Genomic DNA, 6,922 nt, shown 5'->3' on the forward strand with positions numbered 1-6,922 from the left:
TTTTTCTCTTTTTTAAGTACAATAATATCAGTATAGGTGGCCAACATACCACACTTTCTGCTTCACCATGGTATTTTACATACATTTTAGAGGACTTTAATATGGCTTTCTCTGAATTTTTTTCTGATTTTAAAGTGACACATATAAATATTTATTTGGTGCACAGTATTGAAGATCAGGCCCAAGGTATTGGGCTATAGGCAGGTAACTTTTTCCCTGAAGAAAAGAGCCCAGTACTTCCCTGTGGAATGGGGCAGGACATCAAAATCTTAGCAATTTCTACTCCCTGGGTCAACTTTCACTACTTCAGGGCTCTTAGAGAAGTAACACTCTCAAGTGGCCTGTTGCTAGCATGTACCTGTGGATCTCCTCTGAGCTGATTGGAGAAAAATATTTCTGAAAAAACATTTTTTTCCTGTCACAATGAACCAAGCTTTGTGGAAAAAAACAAAAATAAAGGTATTTAAATGTCTTTCTGACACATTCCAATTTTTCATACTTACCAATTTAATTTCACCCTCCATTATACAGTCAAAAAATATAAAGAAATAGAGTCTACTCTAGTAATTCTATGCATGGATCTGATTGAAATAACTGCTTAGTAGAACATTTTTAAGAAGGTAACTTTCTCAAACAAGCCTAGAAAATAATAAAGTAAACAGAATTTAAAGCTGTATATTTATAGTGTAAAAATATGATTCCTTATAATTTTAGATTAAATAAACATGAAGCATATCTGTCTGCAAAAGGAATATTTAAAAGGTCTTCAGGGCTTAGAAAATTGGTATACAGAATACATAAAGTGTAAAGTTTGTAACATTTATAATGACTGCTAAGTACGTATTTTTAGTAACCTGCAGAAATTCTTATGTAGAAGAAAGGTTTAGAGATCTAAAAGGTTCTTACCTGAATTTAGAATCCTACAGCAACTGCAATAAGTCTAACCTTTAACTTTTCTGAAAGTCGCTTTTTAAGTTTTTTTTTTTTTTTTTTTTTTTTTCTTTTTGAAGTCAGTCCAGTAATGATTAACCCGCGTCTTAGGTCAAGGTCTAGATAAATAAAACAATTGTACCTATTTCTGGCTCACAACCCATCCAAAATTTTAAAAATTTACAGTAATAATTGCTCAGAGATTATGTATTATTTTATGTTAATACTTTTTGAAATCTTTCTGTGATGATTTGCATTTGTTTATTCAGGTAGGTTGGTGATTTTTTTCATTACACATAAAAGTACAATGCATTTTCTGAAGTGAAGTTCTTCCAAATAGAAAAAGAATTCATGGAAATCCTATGAATTGTATCTGCAGCATATATTAGCAATAGAAAGAGAAGGTAACATAGGCATTTTGTGCTTGGCACTTGGGTAAGGTTTCAATGTGATGTAGAAGACACTGTACATCACACGTGGAATGGTAAGGTGATGAGACTTATGAGCTGAGCCTGGTAAATGACACTTTGAATGACGGAGTCCTTACATAAAACATGAGGGAACACTGGTTGGAGTTTTCTTCCATCACATATAAAATAGGTTTTAGAAATGTATGAATTTTGGACTACTTTTAATTTTTGTTTTCTTTGTTCTGTTTTTCTTTCTAACTTTCGATCAGTAATTCAAACACTTTTAAAATTCTGGTATACTTTTGACATAGAGTTTAAAATGTAAAGTGTAAAAATGTGTGTGTTTCAATGGGTGTGTGCGTGTGTGTTAGCACTTCTTCAGTTTAAATATTAGCACAGTTATGCTAACCGTGCATTCATTTTCTGTATTTGGGTCAATGGAATAGTTCTATTCATTGTTCTTGAATGTATATAAATTATAAAAGAATCAAATATTATAAGGAAGAAGTCAGATTAAGAAGTGTGCAAGGGCTGAGAAATATACATGTGGAACAAAGAAACTTACATTTAAACAACCTTACCCAGAATCAGGATTTCTTGAGGAGGGGAGTTTTTCAAATGAACTAATTCCATGCTTTGAAGATTCTAATTCAGAAGACCAGAGATGCACCTTTGTTATAAGCACTTCTATTAATTTATACATATCACATGATTTTGAGTACCATCCTGGTAAAACTAAAAAAACCATTGTTTATAAATTTTATGGGTTTTCATTCTGAGTGAAAATATAATGTGGGCATTTTCATGATAGTTGTCTCTGCAAATTCCCATTCCATCTAGGGCACATTTATTGTTTCAGATAGATATGTGCACAGAATAAAGTTAAAACAGTGCACATTAATTTATGGCCTATATAATACCAATAGCTGGTAGTGATTTTTATATGAGTAAGGTAAATTAATCAAAGATATTTTCTCTCTTCATGAGTTTTGGAGGGGAATCATACATGGGAACAGGCATGTCTAATAATTTAGAATGTTATTTTTCTTATATTTGAATCTGATCCCCTTGTCTATCCCTTTAAAATGGTTGTTTAAATGCTATCCATCCTAGGAATATTGTGGAGTGAATCCCAGATAGTAAAATGTGTCTGATGTATTTATTATCATTATTTGGTTTAGATGACTATATAATAGAAATGAAGCAAAATTCAAAAGATTCGTGATTGCCACTGGTGTTCTGCAGCTGGGAAATCAGGCAACTATGCTATGGTTCTGAATTCTTTTATTCCCTTTGATAGCTAGAAACTTACCTATCCAACCCTTAACCTTTCTATAACAGAGATACTGTTTTATGATCCAGCAGAACACTGATGCTTCTAGTTTCTTGTGGTCCAGTCAAAGATTTCTTCCTAGAGACACAAAGGTAAATAGTGCCATCAAAAATGGCCTTTATTTATTATGTTATTTATTTTATTTGCATCAGAGCATATTACCAGTATAGAATGAGATTTGTGATGTGACATTGATTCGTGCATGTAATAGCATTCTGTTATTTCATCTCTTATTTTCTTTTCTCTTCACTTCAAACCCTTGGATGAGAAACAAGATGCCAATTCACCCTTCCTGTGAACTGGTATGCATGCAGGGTGGGAGACAAGAACACCAGAGCACAAGAATATCCCCCTACACCCTAGGAACCATCTGATTCAGATGCCAGGCTGTGCTGATAGTATCTGAGGTATAAAACAACTTTCTTCTTTATTGTTTTTGAAATCCAATATTGTTCTCAATGTTTTGTATTGTTCTGTTTTATTGGGTTATTTTCTATTCAATGTTCTGTTTTAATTGGCTGTGCTCTGTTTTATTTTGTTTGATTTTTACTGCCTGATGGTATAGGCAACAATTTTGAAGATAACAAGAGGCATTATGGTAGCCATTGTTGATTTCCAATTGTCCTGTTTGGTAAGTCCTGTATCACTTTCATTGTTTTGTTTTGATTGGATATATTCTGTTTTATTTTATTTTGTTTTATTCTCTTTAAAAAAATAAGGGTTAAGGATGTAGCTCAGTGGCATGGTGCCTGCCTGGCAAACACAAGGTCCTGAGTTTGATTTCTATACCAAAATGAAATTAAGTAAAATAAAAACATAAGAAGAGAAACTTTAACATAGTATATGACATACAAAAAAATATATATGAACTGCTAAGTCTTATCTCCCAGAATATCAACAAATAAAAAGCTACGAAGTATACTGACCACAGTTCTCTCCTCTACTATGTACCTAACTCAAAAATACAAATTCTATTCCTAGAATTCATTATTTTGGCATTAAACTGTGATTTCTTCCCTTACACGTGGTTTATTTCCTGATATCTTAAACTTAAATGGATTTTAGACTGTTTATTAGCAAACCAAGAGTGTACAAAATAAGTAAGGCAGGGCTTCCAGTAAAGATGGCAGAGAGATAATAGTAGATTACAGAGGCTCCCTGACACAGTCAACTTAGATGCCCAAATAACAGCGTAGGGAGTACTAGATAGAGGAAGATGAATTCCTTGACCCAGGAAGAAATTAAAGTGAAAAGGACCAGTCAAACATGTAGTCCCACTGCTACTATTGGAATAGCTAGATTTGCTATTCCTGCTGCAACAGTGCCTGAACTCATGCAGCTGTGACTCATCAAGCCACCTGAATTCTGTGAGCTTCGACTCACTGGAACCACAGTTGCACTGAAGTGCGATAACACTGAAGTCAGAGGTCAGTGAGCCCAGTAAAGAATGGAGCTAGCAAGGGACCTGCATCAACCTGAGGTGAGTGCCATGAATAAAACCCTTCCAAGGGAAAGAGTGTTGTTCCAATGGGATAACATTTTGGAATTGGGTAGGACTGGCAAAAGTAAGGAATAGCAGTGAATTCAGTCAGTTGTTCCCTTCCCAGATGAGATTGGTGGGGTATGCTTGGCTTGGGTCATGCCACTGGTGGAGACCAAATATGTTGTCCCAAACCAATTGCCTAAGCGTGGTGCACACTAACCCAGTGAAGGCCTCAGCAAGTTGACTAACCTGGAGTGGAGGGGCTAGCATACACCACCCTGTTTGCACCTCAGTAGCACACTGGACTCAGCAGGATCACCTACCCAGTGTGCTTCAGAAAAAACTATAAGCAATAAGGAAAGGGACTGGGACCTCCTGTATATACCTGTGTGGAAGAAAAAAAAAATATGAGAAGAGGAAGGAACAAGAAAAAGCCCCAGACACCAACCCTGAGGACATTGGTCCAGGAAAGGTAAATACAAAAGAGATTGAGGACAGCAAACATGCAATATCAGACACAGCATCAGTAGACATAAAAAGATATCTTCAAGACCTCATAAATGAGTTCAAAAGTGAAATACTTAACCAAGTAAAGCAAGATATAAGTAGAATAGTAAAAGAAATACTAAGCACCACTCAATAAGACACAGATGGAAGAATGGAGCAGCACACACAGAAAAGGAGAGAATCATTTGATGAAGAATATAAAGAAACATAGAATACATGAAGAATGTTCAAAAAGATTACCAGGAAATTAAAAACTCCATTGAAAGCTGGCAAAACTGCTTGAAAGAAACTAAGGATAGATTATCCAGAAATGGAAGACAGGCTTGTAATGTGGGATCATGAAAGGAAAAATTTCTTAAAAATAACACAGAAAAAATAAGTAACAATACAAAGGCTAGCAGATGACAAGAGGATCTATAACTTAAGAATGAAGAATGTGAATGAAGAAGCAGGGGTAAAAACAAAGGAACTACAAAGGATATTCACAGAAATAGTTAAGGAAAACTTCCCAAACATAGGAAAAGGAAATGATATTCAGATGTAAGAGGCATACAGAACTCCAGCCACCTTCAATCAAAACAGAGTTAACCTAGGCATATAATAATCAAGATCCCAGAAATTCAATATAACAACAGAATATTAAAAGCTGTCAGAGACAAGAAACAGATTACCTATAAAGGAAAACCCATCAAAATCACAGCAGACTTCTCAACACAGACCATCAAATCAAGAAGAGATGGGAGTGAACTATTTCATGCCCTGAAAGAAAATAAACTCCAGCCCAGATTGATGTACCCTGAAAAACCATCTCTAGAAATTAATGGAGAAACAAGATACTTCCAAGACAAAGAGGAACTGGGGGGATTCATAAGCACCAATCGAACTCTACACAGAATTCTGCAGGTCATTTTAGAGAGAGAGAAAAGTAACAGGGTTTCAGGAATAATGGCAGAGAGGCCTCAATGAATGGAGCAGAAAGTGAAATAAAGAATAAAACCAGACAACTAATGGCAGAAAAAGAGCACAACAGAATTGAGGCAGAGAAGTGTGGCTACAATACCTAATATAGATGGCCTTGATACACTAAAAAAAGAGAGATAGAGAGAGAGAGAGAGAAACACAGGCAGAGTATATCAGGAGGTAGGGTCCCCTGAAATGCTCTTTATAGGAAATACAAACCAGAAAAAGGGTTTATGGACCAAAAATCAAATATGTGAAAGCAATGCTCTATGTGACAGGGAAGCAGAGATGCTCTTTATAGGAAATATGAACCTGAAAAAAGGATATATGGACCAAAAATCAAATATGTGAAAACAATGCTCTTTGTGACAGGAACCAGAGAGAAATAGGGGCAACTAGACCAATATTTGTGGATAGATTGAAAAGACAGGCTTTAATAAGTAAAGGAATACAATTAGAGATCAAGTCCAGGAGAGAAAAGGTTCAGAGCCACTTAGGTAAATAGCAGGTTGCCTCTCCACAATCTAAAAACTAAAGGTGTTGGTGAGACTCAAAAATGCATAGGGCACCCTGCGGGAGTGAAAGGGGAAGTATAGTCTTAAAAAAAGATGGCAGAAGATATTGTTGATAGTGTATCAGGATTTAAATCCTATATTACTCACAGTGCTCTACTTAGATAGATTTTATTTTGTCCCAGTTTGTCTACTTGCACTAGATGTGAGGGCACAGACAGCTATCCCAAAAATATCAGGATATAGTACAGTAATCATCTTCAATTTCTTATTAACTTAATCTGGAGCCCTGTATAACTTATACTATTTTATCATCACTGATCTTAGTTAAATTTGGTTTGTTTGATTGCTGTTTGGTATCAGTAGGTTTTATTCAAAACTGTTATGATTGATAGTATCAAGTCTGAGTGTATAGGCAACTATGATGAATATGACAAGATTCACCACGATATCCATTCTGGTTTGATTACTGCCTGTTTTTGAAGTTTTACACTATCTAAAAGGTTGTGTTTTTATTAATATTGTTATATACTGCTATATTCAAATATACTATGTCTGAGAATATAGCGAATTCTATTGAAGATAACAAGAGACAACACAGTAACCATGGTAGAACTGCTTGTACAGCAGTTTTGATGTCTTTTTTGTTTCACACATTAACAGGAATATGTTTTGTTTTGTTTTGTTTCTCCCTCTACTATAGAAAGGATAGAAATACATGGTAAGACTCATGCATGCATAGAACCTATAAACAGTTTACTAGAGCTGATCTTCTAACGCATGATGA

The 6,922-nt window shown here is 35.0% G+C and overlaps 1 protein-coding gene across 1 annotated transcript in view; it reads right to left on the reverse strand.

Moving 5' to 3' along the window:
- The window catches only part of LOC100718591 (solute carrier organic anion transporter family member 1B3-like), a 52,491-nt gene extending 51,516 nt beyond the window's left edge, over positions 1-975 (reverse strand). The window contains exon 1 of the mRNA XM_003470327.4: positions 907-975. The gene's annotated coding sequence lies outside the window, so the exon portion shown is untranslated. The remainder of the gene's footprint in view (positions 1-906) is intronic.
- Positions 976-6,922: the final 5,947 nt, after the last annotated feature.

This window comes from Cavia porcellus, unplaced genomic scaffold (genome assembly GCF_034190915.1).
Source record: "Cavia porcellus strain 051 isolate PalLab524CR breed Dunkin Hartley unplaced genomic scaffold, mCavPor4.1 scaffold_27, whole genome shotgun sequence".
NCBI classification, from domain to species: Eukaryota; Metazoa; Chordata; class Mammalia; order Rodentia; family Caviidae; genus Cavia; species Cavia porcellus.